Source organism: Oenanthe melanoleuca, chromosome 1 (assembly GCF_029582105.1).
Source record: "Oenanthe melanoleuca isolate GR-GAL-2019-014 chromosome 1, OMel1.0, whole genome shotgun sequence".
NCBI lineage: Eukaryota > Metazoa > Chordata > Aves > Passeriformes > Muscicapidae > Oenanthe > Oenanthe melanoleuca.
Window position 1 is genome coordinate 92,358,442 of NC_079333.1, and position 14,334 is coordinate 92,372,775.

General features: G+C 37.0%; 1 protein-coding gene across 3 annotated transcripts in view; it reads left to right on the forward strand.

Moving 5' to 3' along the window:
* Positions 1-14,334, forward strand: part of SHROOM2 (shroom family member 2) — a 116,353-nt gene that overhangs the window by 16,392 nt on the left and 85,627 nt on the right. The window lies entirely within an intron of this gene.

The window sequence follows — 14,334 nt, forward strand, 5'->3', positions numbered from 1 at the left end:
TAATTATACAAGATGACAATAGGAGCAACTTGTGGTTATCTCTGTGGCTGTATCAGTTTTGTGGTGGTAATTCTCACAAAGAAAACTTCCTATGGGAGGCTGTGTCATGCTCATGTACATCTGCTCTGTTGTAACCTGGCTGGAGCCAGCTGGTGACTCCTTGAGTGTGGGGTTTGTATCAGGGCATAGTTTCTGCTTGCTTGGTAGTTTCAGAGGGAAAGATCTGCGGGAAATAAATGTGGCTAATTCATTTGCAAATGTGATGAGCTCTTAACATGCAGATCTAAAAACAATAATGATGTATTGGCCACCACACTGATGAGGAAAACATCTTGGTTTTGCCAATCAAAGATTTCCAGTAAGGACTAGACATATTTTTTCCTGATTTGTGGCAGTCTCTGTATAATGATTGTTGCAGAAACATCTCTGTGTATTCTCAGAGAGAAGCTTCTAATTTGTTCCACATTTAAAATTTCATACATTTAGAGACAATCAGTATTCTCAGGTCTGAAAGAACATACTCTGGTGGTTCACAGAGGGAAAAGCTTCTGGAAAAGTTAGGAGACCAGTAATTTCAGTTGGAAGATTTCTGTTAATTTTATTTAGGTGTGCATTTATGGATTCAGTGCAAGTAAGGAGAAAATTTGTGAATTATTTTTATTTAGTCATAAGTTCATGTAACTTTATTTTGCCACGATTTGGTCTTGGTATTCTGAGATTTGACAAAAATTGAGTATTTATCAGCTTTATTTAGGGATTTGAGTTGCAATTTCCTCATGAAGCTTTAAAATTCTCGGCTGAAATTCTTTTATTTCGTAAATGGTAACTGTTGGCAGTGGTAGAGTCTGTTTGTGATGAGCCTCTGTCAGTATGTGCTGACAAAATGGTGATTTATCTACTGTCCAGTCCAAACCAGAAAGCTTGAGAAGTTAGCAGTGGTTTCCAATCAGTAATATTTGTTTTTTATTTTTAATAAATGTAATAAATAGCAATTTATATTTGTATCAATTCACCGTGTTTTTCAAAAACTTCTGTTTGACTTTGAGTTGTAAGTACACTCAAAATACTCTTACTATTTATATTCTTAGTGCTCCATGTACAATGTTGCCATGAATATCACAGGCTAATTCATACCACACAGTTTAAGGATTTTTATATATTACCTTTATTTTTTTTCCTTCATCTTTCAAAGTTTGTTCTTGTCTTTAGAATTAGACCTCTGTTGTTTTTGTAGCTCCTTCATTTGAGATTGCCATCCTATGAATATCTGTTCTATGGATTCAGTTTTACAGTACTGTTTTTCCAAACCTGTTTAGTCCTGAAAACAACATCTGTTGCTCTTGACTATCACAATGTTGCTTAGAGACATCGTGACCTTATACCTCATTTTGAAAATGCCTTACCTGTAATTGTTGACAGCATCCTTTACTTATAAATCAAAAAAGAAATTATTTTTTGTTCTTCTTGACTTGCTAACATGCATTTTGTAGTAGCTGCTGTATAGCCAGCTTAATGTACTCTGTTATGGATTGATTTCCTCCATCTCCCTGCTTAGCATCATGAAACAGGGATATTGTCTGGGTGGGCATGTCTGCTGTATCTAGGAACATGAAGACAGCTCTACTGACTAGGGACAAAGTCTATTGGACCTAGTTTCCTGTTTGTTGTGGAAGTAGCTGAGGAATAGTTCTGATAGTAATAACTGAGGAATAGTACTAAGAAGCAGAAGTATAATGTAATTTTGAAATTATTATTATTATTTCCCTTTTACTTTTGATATGTTTAGAAAGGTAAGGATGTCTGAATTATTTGTGTTTAAGTTAATTAACAAATTCATGGCAGGACAGATTTTATTTTTTTTAAACTCACTATTTTTGAACTTTTGCCTTCCTTGCTATCTACTAGCAACGTTTGCTACCTTCTTTTAAGAAAGTGATGTGATTTTACACAGCTGTAACTGGCTTTGTTATAATTCTGAGAAATAACTGGCCCTCTTGATTTTGTGGATTCAAAATAGTGTTCTGCAGTCTATTATATTATAATTCTTCTTGCTTCATCTTTTCTAAGCTCAAGTCTGTCCTGATTAAATTCTCTTCATGAAGATTTTGGGTCAGTATCTCTGACTAGTCTGTTCTGTGCTCTTACATTCTAAATTCTGCGGGATTTTAGTTTGGATGGGATTACGTGAAACTTTCAGTTTACAATAACACAGGGAATTGAATGATGCAGGACCATCATGTGAGTGAAAAAGAGCAAGCTATTCCCTTTCTGGTCATTCCAGATGTTTTATTTACTTGTTTGGGGGTGACCACTCTTCTACTGTTGTCAGAGCACATGATGCAAGTGATGATCTCTGACATGCCCAGAGCTTGCCTTGGGTTGTGTTTGTTGTGTGTGGGTGTGTGTGGAGTTTTGTGTGTCTGTTCCCTTATTTACAGTGACTTTAAGCAATTCAGTCTTCATTGCATGGCTCTGTGCAGCTTTGACTAAGCCGAGTAGTCTTACATCACTGACAAACTTTGTTCATTCTCTTGCAGATCAACTTAAACCCCAAAACTAAGAACAACACGAATAAAACCCAGAACCAAAACTCCTGAAACCAGAAATACTGAACAGCACAGTCCATAGTGTAGATGCCAGTGAGATGCTCTTGGTATCCTTTCAGTATTGTGAAACTGGCCTTTTTATTTCTATCACTTGTTTTCTCCTGACTGGGCTTTTAGGGAGGAATTATTTTAATCCTATGACAACATAGTTTCTTGTAAAAAAAAGTAAGAAACGCTCCCTGTGGAGAAAAAAAATATAGTGTATTGTTGAGAATTCTTTCTGTTGAGTTGCAAAGAATGTGACTCAACTACAAGACAGAAGCCTGCAGAAATCACCCTTTTCTGTTGCCTTTGTGTTTTACTAATGCCACATCTTCTGTAGTGTGTAAGTTGGTAGAAACTAGTAGTCATGGGCCTGCCTTCATTTTCTCCACACTTTTGTGTGGGTACTGTAGCCATTAATATGTTGCCTTTATTTGGTGAGGTAGCAAGTTTGTTTTGAATGAAGGGTCATACTCTGCAGTAGAAGTTGCTTTAAAATGTAGCCTGGTCTTAATTTTTTGAAGGCTGTGGTGGGATTTTTTTCTTCCCTCTTGCTGTTGCATCCATTTGTGACTATTCTACTGACTATGCATTTTGCAAGAAATTACTCTGTTATATGGGAATTTCTAGGTTTGTCTCTGAAACTTTTTTTCTTTAAAATTTTACAGAATGCTCCACTTAACTGTTAGTGGCAATGCAGCATCTTGCTGAGTGTGCTTATTGCACATAAATTGTTACTCAGGATCTGCAGAGATTGTGAATACAGATCTAAATTATTTATTTTGACTTCTCAGATCAAATACTGAGGCTCCTCACTTGATCTCCAAAATTCCCTAGTTCAGTGCTTGACATATGTTAGAATAGCAGCATTGTGACTTTTAGGGAGCAGGAAAGACTGTACACAAAATGAAGTTGCATGGTCCTGATTATTTTAGAGAATGACCTGAAATAAAACCTGTCTTGCAGTGGGAGCGATGGGTTTTTGCTCACAGATGCTTGGCCAAAAACAGATTTTACAAGCAGCTGTATTTTCATTCTGTAAGTGTTCTTATACCTTGTTTATAAGACATAAGCCTAATCCATTTTATGATCAGGGATATTTACCAGCAAAATTTGAGTATGCTTTACTTCAGAGTTTGAGGCATTTGTGTGTATAGTCTCATGGAATAACAGACCATAGCCTGGTTGTTTTTGGATTTTTTAAATAAATTATTAAGTATTCTTTATTGCTTAATTGGATAATTGATCTTGTCTTTCCAGGAGGAAGCTGTTTCTCAGTAAGACATATTTGTTAGACTCCTGTCCAACCAGTCCCAGATTTGTTGGACAGTCCTGTCCTAAGAGCTTTTTCAAATCATATATTCTAACTCTGAGGCTTGACAATTGATTATACATTGGCATGTATTAATAATGCTTCTTGTGTTTCTTCAGTATGTTTATGTTCTGTCTGTGTTGTAGAATTGCCTGGCTATATTTGTTTTCTTTCATTTCTCTAAGTGCTTGGACAACATAATTCACTTATCTGGCATTGACTGATAGGAACATAATTTGCTTTTCTCAGGCGCAAGGAAGCAGCATGTCTTTTGTTCAGCATTAAGGCCAGAGTTACAATGTTGCTTCCCTTATTTAAAGAAGAGTTCTGAGCTGTGAGTGAGCTTTTTGAAATGACAAGTTTTTGCATAATTATGGTTTTTTCAATGCAACTTGTGCCAAAACAGAGATTATTGGAAAATAAGGACATGTAAGGTTATGCTGTCAACTAGGTATTATCCAGGGACTTGAATCCTGTTTCAGGATTTGTTAAAAAACCCCCACTTCTTTTTTGGCTCTCATTTTGGCAAAAGAAACTTCAGTGTAAGATTCAGCCATTCTTTGTAATCTCCTTTTTTTGTTATTTTGTCACACCCTTGTTCACTTACATGAACTCAGCTGTGCTTAGGAGAAAATATCACTGCTCCCAACCTACTGTGTGGGCTGGCTGGTTGGAGACTACAGCAGGCTGGCATCTCAGCTGAGCTGTGGCTAGACTTACTGTAAATGGGCTGATTAACTATGATGTGCCATGATGCTGTTTGTGTGTAGGGAAGCTACATATGGGTAAGACTGAGTTGCTTGCAGTTTTGTATTTCTGTCCATTGATTTGTTGTAGTTGGAGGTAATAGTCGTGAAACAAAACTTGAAATAAAATGCAGAAAAATAGGTAGGATAACTATTTTGTGAACTGCTCAGCTTATGCTAAACATTTCTGGATGTTTTTAAAATCTAATACTATATTAGAATTTTGTGTTTTGCTGTTAAATAAATGAGAACCGGTTTTTTTTTTCTGGAGAATCTTAATAAAGATTAATTGATTAAATATCTGGGCTTTTTAATCCTTTCCTGCAGAGAGACTTAACAAGGTAAGTATTCTGGTACTTTTGAAGAAAGAATAAAGCAGCAGTTTGTTATTACTGTGATTGAGGTAAATTGCACTGTCTTAAGGGTATCATTATAAACCCACTATCTTTTGGCATTTGATTTTTTTTTTCCCCCTCTTTGAAAGACAGAAGAAACTTTTCAAGAATTTTCTAGTTGCAGGACCTCTCTTCTGTAACTGAGACAATCTCTAAAAATCTTATACTAGCAACATTTGCATATCGATCTGTTCATTAAAAGACAGAAATTTGCTCTCCAGCCTTATCATTTACTGTTTTGTACCATATGTAGCCATTTAAAAATAAAGGTAAGAAAATATTGTTGGCTTTTTTTTCTATATAAATAAATGAAAGTGAGCATAATAGCAGCCAAAGGAAACATTCCTCTGTGATTGCAGCAAGATTTGTTCAAAATAATAGGGTTTGTATTTTGTAAATGTTTTGTTTGCCTCTGATGTTTAACATTTTAGGCTCTTTAATGTATGTAGGTGCATACCAGGCTAAGTGTGAAATTTCAAAACCCATTGGTGGAAGTCATGTAAGACGGGACCACCTGCTGTGTTTGCTCGGCTGTTTCAATTGCTCTGTTATGCAATTTCTTCTGTTGCAAGTTGAGGAAGACGAGGAGGCCACTCAGTTAAAGTATTACTTGGCCTTAAGTGTTTATGCTGTTCACCATTTTCCTCATTTGGGAACAAAAAAGTTTTATGCAGATGACTTCTAAGTCTTTTGGATCCACAAAATAATGGATCCTTCTTTATGTGCATCCAACCAACTGGTGTTTTGTGCATATGTATTCTCAGGTTTTAACACTTAAGTAGCTGTTGAGGCTATGTATGAAGCTAGCTCTGTAACTCTAGTCATAGCTAGTTAATGAAAATTGTGAAGAATGGTAAATTATTCAGGCTTTTAAGTGTCTTTTAAAGTATTTTAAGTATTCTTTCAGGAATAGTGGGCATGTTGTTATGGGACTTCAGGTAAACCATGCAGAACTGTATGGTAAATGGTAACAATTATGGCAAAAAAAGCATCTGAGTTAACACAGGAGATGATTGGAAAAATTCCTTTGGTGTTGAGTGAGAAATTTCAATTCAAAGACTTTTCTTGTATTGAGAGGACAGTACTGGTCAGCATACCTCTAGTTTCACAAACAGCCTTGTGTACCTGTGGAAGAAAATCAGATTTGTGAATATAATCCAAATTATTACATTATCTCTGTACTTCAACATGTATTTGACTGTTGACTAAATCAAAATATAGTCAACTGAGAACCTCCAGAGTTCATTAGCAAAATTAGGTCTTACCCTTTGTCTAGTCCTTCTCTGTAAAAGAGGGCCCCTCAAACCTTTGTAAGCCCTGATGCAGGATGACTCATTGATGTTTGTGCCATTAAAAAAGCTTCCTTCTAGCAGCATTTCAAACGAAGCTGGGTCAAGGAGCTGATGTCCAGGGTAAGGCGGTGCCAGTGTGGGAGATGTAGAAATTGTCCTATGGGAACCCTCTTAGCCACAATTAATGCTGGGCCAATACCATCAATTGATGAAATTTTCCCATTACAAGATATAGTGAGGAAATCATGTTTTTATACAACTTAAAGTATTAAGATAAATCACAGGCAATGTAATGCCATTTTAGAGGCAACTCAAATGTGTTCTACCACCTGGGTGTGTTGCTTACATTATGAGGTCCTGGAAACAAAAGCACCTTGCTGAGCACTTACTGAGTATTGGAAGAGCAGTGGGTAAAGGGAGCATAAAACTTGTTTGTAAGAAGCTCTGTGGATGTTTACTGTTGAGAATACTTATAGGTTTAAAGGTCTTACTTGGTCCAACTCCGAGCTGGATTTATGTAGAGATAATGGTTTGAATAAATCCATCTTAAAGCAAAAAAATTAACAGATCTAAATAATAAGCATCTTCAGTTTCCACAAAGAATGCTCATATTTTTTCACACTGAAAATAATGCTGCCTAGTTAGACTGGATTTCTTTTGCAACATTAGTCAGAAAATACTCTAGTGGCTAATGATATGGGTCAGTGCTAGGATGGGTGATTTAAAAGCCATTAGCTTGTGCATTCCTGGTTGTCTTTTCAGATTTTTAAATATAAGGTGTGATGAGAATTATATCTGAAAATGGGTAGCAAAAGCTAAGATGATCAGGTTTCAATGGCAGGAGTGGAAGTGTTAATCTTTCACAGAGTTAATTTTAGTTTAGTTTTGTGAGTTTGTTTTCTTTCCCCCCCCCTCCCCCCCCCCCCCCCCCCCCGTTTTTTTCTATCTGAGTGTTTTTATTCAGCTCTTAGTTGTAGTCAATCCATGTCTTTTCTGCCCCAGCCCCCAACTCCGACACTGAAACGGCTCAAGGTCAAGAATTTGGCTGCTAAAGGAAACTGTTTTGTTTTGCATTAAGATTAATGGAGCTTTAAACTAAGTAGGAGAGAAGAATTGTTCTGCTGAAATTATTAAACACATCCACCCTTTTTAGCAAATGGGCTTTTGTCCTCAGTAGTGCTGGGAATAAGTTTTTAACAAATTGCACAAGCAGCAAGATATTCAGTGGAAGTGTGCAATTCCATTTTTAAATGGAAGGTGAGATTGAATATGTGTAAATGTGGCAATCACAATTAAAACTTAAGTAAACTCTAGTCCCTAGTAATGCTCAGTAGGAGATAATTCAGTTAAAAATAACCTAAAATTATAGTCCTATGCCTTTGTTCATGTGTATGCTTTATGTCTGATTGCTCTAACAATTAGATACTTATAAAAGTGACCCATAGTCAGTATGTCAGTATGATTCGATGGAAGCATGGAGAGGGAATGCAAGGAAGGGCCTCTGAGCTTTCCTTGTCTATTAAAAAGACATAATGGTTCCCACCTTTTGCTCTAAACATCTTCAGGAGTCCTTTTGGGAGCAATATGGCATCTGCTTAAGTAATTCTGGAACAGAAAAATCTCAAAGTAAAAATCAAGCAGAGGTGTTTTGTCAGCAGTATATTTTTCATTTATATTAACTTCTTTTTATTCCACATCACCTTGTAGACACACCTTGGTGGGTATTCTGTCTGGCTTGTACAAGGCTTGAGAAGCATGAGCAGCAGCCTGGCTCATGCCCTTTCTGTTTAATTCCATGTACAGTACTGGAAGTAAAACATGGTATTGCTAGTCTGGCTCAGTCCTCTATAACTTTGGCTGGCTACAGCAGGCAATAACTTGCTAGCCTTCCTGGAGAGTAGGAGTTCACTGTGTGTGTGCTGGCCACAGAAGCATCCACTGTCATTTTTCATTCAGAGGTTATGCTGCCCAGAGATGAAATGTTAATGTTTCTGCCATATACTTCAAATTCTTGAGGACTTTTTTAGCCAGCTCACTTTCAATTATTGCTGGCTAAAGTGTTAACATCATCCTCTGCTGTGCAGAACTTTGGAACTATAGTTACTTATTTCCATTTTCTCCCTTTAAGACAGGTGATAACCTTAGTGAGTATAAGGCAAAGACCGACAATTGGGGGTTTTTCCTGAACTGAAGTTTGCTAAAGAAAATAAATCAAATCTGAATTTGTACAGGAATGTTTGCCTTGCATTCCACACACTGAGTCAATTTATCTCAGGGGCTCTCTTTTTCCTCCTTCCCACTCTCTTTAAAGGCTTGATGACTGGAAAAAAAGGGAGGGGTGTATAGTAGATTGTAAAAAGAGATTTTTGTAGCCACTGGTGCCAGGAATCATCAAGGAATGCTTAAGTAGTGCCTCTTGTGACAGCATCCAGTCTATTGGAAAAGCATCATGTGCCATCTGGCTTCGATTTTGACTTAATTGAATGCATGCAGCCGTCTTTAAGAACTCGGCTAAGATTCAGTCTTGACATTTTGTAAAGAGCTAAGATTTTGTTGGGGAAGTTGCAATAGTCACCTGATTTATGTTGTTTAGTTGCCTTTCAGTGTGGTCCATCCATTTGGCTGATATTTGAGTGACAATTCTGTTTAAATAAACTCTTAAGACTTGCTGACTCTTGGAAGCCTAATTCAGAAGGGGTTTTCCACTCTAGATTCTGGGATTTTTCTTAGAACTGCAGTTATTGTGGAATTTTTTAATAGCGAGAGGAGTTTCTTAAGTTCAGCCAAGTCATTTGTCTGGGAAAAAGTCAAGCTGCTTTGTAAAAGTTTGGTTACTCCACCCAAAGCCTCTATATCAATGGGATTTTAGCTTTATGTGGGGAGGGGGCTAGGAGCAGAATGCATTCTTTGCTGTTAGCCTGTTATTCTTAGTGCAGAGAATAGTGAGGAGCTGCTTTTCATGGGCAAGGAAGCTATCTTGCACTCATGAGAACCTGTCATTGTAATTACCTGTTGTTTCATCTTGGATCTTCAACAGCAGCTTACCTACATGGATGAAGGATGTGGGAAAAAATGATGCAAACTTCTACCCATGCAGTTGTAATTAAAAACAGAGTTTTGTTGTTCTGAGTGCTAGGTATCTTCATTTTTTAGGTTTTATCACTTTGATCTTTGAAATGTAGGGGGGGAAAAAAATCAAGGGAAAACAAATACACAGAAATAGTATATTTAGCATCTAGGTGAGATGAACAAATTAAATTCAAATTGGCCTTTTCATTCCTACATCGAGATTTATCAAGTTGACTAGTGATAATCATTAATAATAACTGTTAATTTAAAATAAGTCTTCTATCATATTCCTAATACTCCTAACTTGCCAAGTTTTATCTTTTTCATCCAACTATGAAGGATTACCCCATTTTTTCCCTTTTTTTATCCCTGGAAATGTTATATTCTTGGAAGACCCTTCAGGAAGAGGGAGTATTTTAATGGTTATATGTGCAGTATTATCTGGCCCTTTTCTAGTTCTATATTGCAAGAAATGTTTTAGCTTTTTAATCTTTCTAGGTCTCTTATTTTTAGCAAGTTATCCTTGGCCCAGTGCCACCCATTGTATGAATGGAATTCTACAGTTCTCATTAGGAACATCGGTTTGCTTAGACCTCTTTAGCTGATTCACTAAGTACAATATCCAGATCCCTCCTGCTGTGTCTTAACAGCTGTGCTGCAGGCTTGGGTAGAACATAGCCCCCTGCCCCTAACCTATAATAGGCACTCTGGCCTGCTTGCTGAAGAAAGAAGCTTTAGGAGCTGCTTAGCTTATCTTCACATATCCGTTTCCCTGTACCCATTCATGCTTGAAATCAGGATTGATGAAAATTTGCTGTTTTGACATCCTTGGTGATTGGTTCAGTATCTGTAGAAGAAAAATACCATGATGAGATAGCTGTCAAATTTCCTCATGCAATGCTGCTAAACATGTCCTAAACCCACTCTGGAGAGACCTGTTCTCTAGGGTGAGCAACTGCTGGACTTCTGCTTTCATACATGTTGAGTTCTTGGCCTCTGTTTGCAGGTGGCTGAACGAGGTTGCAAGTAACATTTCTTGCAAAGGAAGCACTTATAAGTGACAAGGAAGGACATCTTCCTTCTAGTGTTAATCTGATTACTGAGGACTAATTGACTCAAAGCAGTTGAGAATCAAGGAGCTTTAATTTCCTATTGTCCACCTGTACATGTAAGCATCAAGATAAGAAGAGACTATGCATTTTTAAAAGCTTGGATTGCTTAGATTTATTTTGTAAAAGCTAGTATGCATTGCTTGTACATTGTTATTTATTTGCTGCTAAGTTAAATGCTTGAGTTGAGAAGTGTTCCTGAACTTTCTTGCTGGATATGAATTGATTATCAGAGCATTAGTCTCCTTCCCTGCATTTAGATTGTTCTGCTTGTGTTTGCTGTTAAGTGGGAATGGTGCATTATCTCTTTTGGCTTGAGGGTGGCACTCTTGTAGTTGTAGACATACACTTTTATCATTTTATGAAAGTATTTGTTTATATTGCTCTAGTTTTGGAGACATTTTAGAGGTGATGTAATATATGCAAACCATGTTGATAGCTTTACTTCCCATGAAACAGGTAAGCAAGGCAATGGAAGCTGGGATATTGGAAATAAATCCTCTTCAGGAAAGCTGTCTGATTGTTCTGCCCGTTTCCTCTCTGTCCACATTTGTTTGAAGGAGACTGTAAGATAGAAACTTGAGCCAGAATTGGTGAAAGCACCATTACTTGGAATAAGACTCCCTCTCTACACTTCTATTTGTACATTGCTTTTGTGTGGAAGGTAGGAGTGTACCTTCTGTATCCTGTTACTGAGTTATTTGTACTTCACCCACAGTTTTAATTTCAGTTTCATGCTATTTCTAAGGTTTAGCAAAAACATTTGCTTGTGTTGTACTTAGCTTGTAGTAGATGCTTCCTATAAAGGACTGAACCAGTGTTTAGAGTTCAGATGAATAAGTGCATTTTCTTGTGCCCTTCAATTCTAATTTCTCTGGATGGAGAAAGTCACATTCAGCTATGCTGAGCATAGCAGGTTTTGGTGTTTGACTGAGTGTCTAAAAGACCCTGGTGCAAACTTTTCATTGTTTGTATAGTTAACTGTCAGTCTGTGTTTCTTATCTTTGGTGGAACTGACTTTTGAACCTGAAGATACTTCTGCTGTTTCAGTTTGCTACACTTGAGGGAAACTTGTACAAAATGGGGGACAAGGACCCCCCAGGTGAAGATATTCACATAAAAGTAATTTCCATTACTCTTTGTATTTCAAATTATGAAATCAATAATTACTTAGAGGAGGGAATTCTGGCCTAATAAACAAAGAATAGAAAAACACTAGGTCTCAAAGTCAAGGAGCCTGACCACTACAAGAACTAAGGAAGAAAAGAGCATTTTTTAGGATTATTGATCTACTTTCATCCAATGTAATTTTTTGTGTGAGAATTCAAAAGACGTGTGTTGACTACAGTTTAAACTTTATTTGGAGCATCAGCACTGCATATTGCAAGAACTATACCTTGCACTAAGAAGAAATTTAGTGAATGTCTTTTGTGTGGTACAATTTACTTGGTTGTGATTTTTAAAAGAGCTGATTGGAAGACACAAGACACTTACTGAAAACTGGAAGATTCAACTGAGGTGGAGGTTGAAACCTTTTTATCTCTCTTCACTTTTTCATTTGACTGCTGGAAAAGAAAGAGGGGGGTCAATGCTTCAATGAACAGCAAGGAAAGCTTTTTGAATTAGTTCTCAAATACTTTTTATTTTCAAAGAATGTTTTCTTTTAGGTGTGTTTTCCAAGTAGAATCTTTTGAACAGCTTCAGTTTTATGCTTTTGCAGTTGCTGAGAATTTTAAGGACAGTAAAAACGGATTTCAAATCATTAGGGTTTTAATAAGCTTTTAATAAGGAGAATATCTCAGTGAGAAGACCGAGGCTAAAGCAAGGAAGTCTTATTTTTTGTTAAAATTTTGTAAGATTTACACTTAGAGAAGAATTAGGCTTCTGTCCAGCATGGCTAGGCCTTGAATTTTCTAGGTTTTGTTGGTTGAAACCTCCCCTGTGACACATAGGATGCAAGAAGATAGTTTTTGGTCCATGGGCAAAACACAAACTAGAGTGAACCACGTCAGCTGCAGGATGTAGGTACATTTGTTCTGAGCAGACAAGTCCTGAAGGTGTTTTTTACAGCACTGAGTACCTCTCCAGCCCTTGCATCTTTCACAGGTTGTAATACAGGTAACTGCAACATACAAAATAATTTTGTGTTTACAAGGAAATGAGCACTTTCTCCTCTGAAACCATACAGCCTATGTGCATGTTTTGTGGGTAGAAATCTGGACTGCAATAAACTCCTTAAGTTATGTTGCTCAGATGAGAGAGCAAAATATAGTACAGTGACAATAACTGAGTGTGCATATAGACCCGCTTTTAAAATATGGGAGGGCTATGACCTTGCATTCCAGAGGAGATTAAGTAGAAAGCATCAGTAAAAGCCATCTGTAATCAGATTCTCTGCACAGTTTTTCCTTTAGTGCTTTTGATCTGAGATGAAGCTAGTGAGTGATGTGAAAGTTGCCTTAGCAGAGCATGAAACTTCTGAGCTTCATGCATTTGGCACATGTTCAAATGGCTCTGTGTGGGGTCAGTTGTACTTCAACCTTGAGCTTCAGGCATGCTGCTGGAGAGTCCAAGCACATTTATTTGTCCTCTACTTTCCTCAGTTAATATATTCTATCTTAAAAGTGAAAATATTTAACAGAATGACTTTTTCAGTTTTTACACAAGTCAGATGTTAAATGTCACAATCCAGATAGCTTTTCTTCTTTTTTTAACCACTTCCAAATTAAAGTCCGATATTTTAGTTTGGGAGCTGGCCAAAATTAGCTGAGGAGTTTCTTATCTAGCCTCGTCATTCTGCAAGCATTGCCTTAAAACTCTCCTTGAGTCCAGAGAAATGAACTGGTAAAGTCTTGCTGTGTCTCTATTTTGCCTGTCCTGCATCTTGGCAAATAAATTTAATAGAAGTGTTTTTTAGCATTAAATATTTTGGCAATGATCCTACTTTGGTGTTGCTCAGTGCAACAAAGAAATAATAAATATATCACAGTATTGCTTTCATGCCAATTAAAGCAATAGCTATTTAGTATCTGTGGTTGTGTCATACTATGGAACATAGCTGGGTAGGATAATCTGCAGCAGTGTTGTTTGTTTATCCATATTGTACAGTCTGAAAAACTTCTAAAAATAATTTAAAAAAATATTTTGATTAGTGTTGGGTAGCAGTTGCCTGAGTCTGAAGGAAAATCTGTTAAATGTCAGCATGTTTAGGCATTGCCCTAAAATAATTCCTTAATGCTCTCAAATGTTGCCAGTGTGTTCATTTAACAGAAAAGTGTTTTGTGTCTTCAGCCGCAGGACAGCTACTGACAAGTACACCTCACCTGACTTGGTTATTTTGCTTTCTTTTATTTTTCCCAGTTGATTCATTAGTTTGGTTGTTTGGGGTTTTTTTTGTTTGTTTGTTTGTTTATTTTTTTGTGTGTGTGTTTTTGGTTTTTGTTTGTTTGTTTTCGGGTTGTTTGTGTTTTTATGCTTGGCACAGTACTCAAGTTCCAATGGGTGTCCAGTCATGTTCATACTTTGCTATGTTTTTTCATGCCACAAAAAAGCTGGCTTTTTTTTTCCTGCAAAGCTCTTTAAAATTCTCTTTTGCACTTCCTTGCCATTGACCAAGCAGACAGGCAGATTTTGAAGGCTGGATTCTGTGTTTTGTCTCTTCTATCTATCAGTTTGTTTAGCCTCTGGGATGTGATCATTGGCAAACAATGCACAGCCAGTACAAACTTCTATAAACTTGTCAGCTCCAAAACAGCAGAGAAAGCACCTAACTCAAATTTTATACATAGTAACTTCTACTCTTCCCCCCAAGACAAGCTGCATA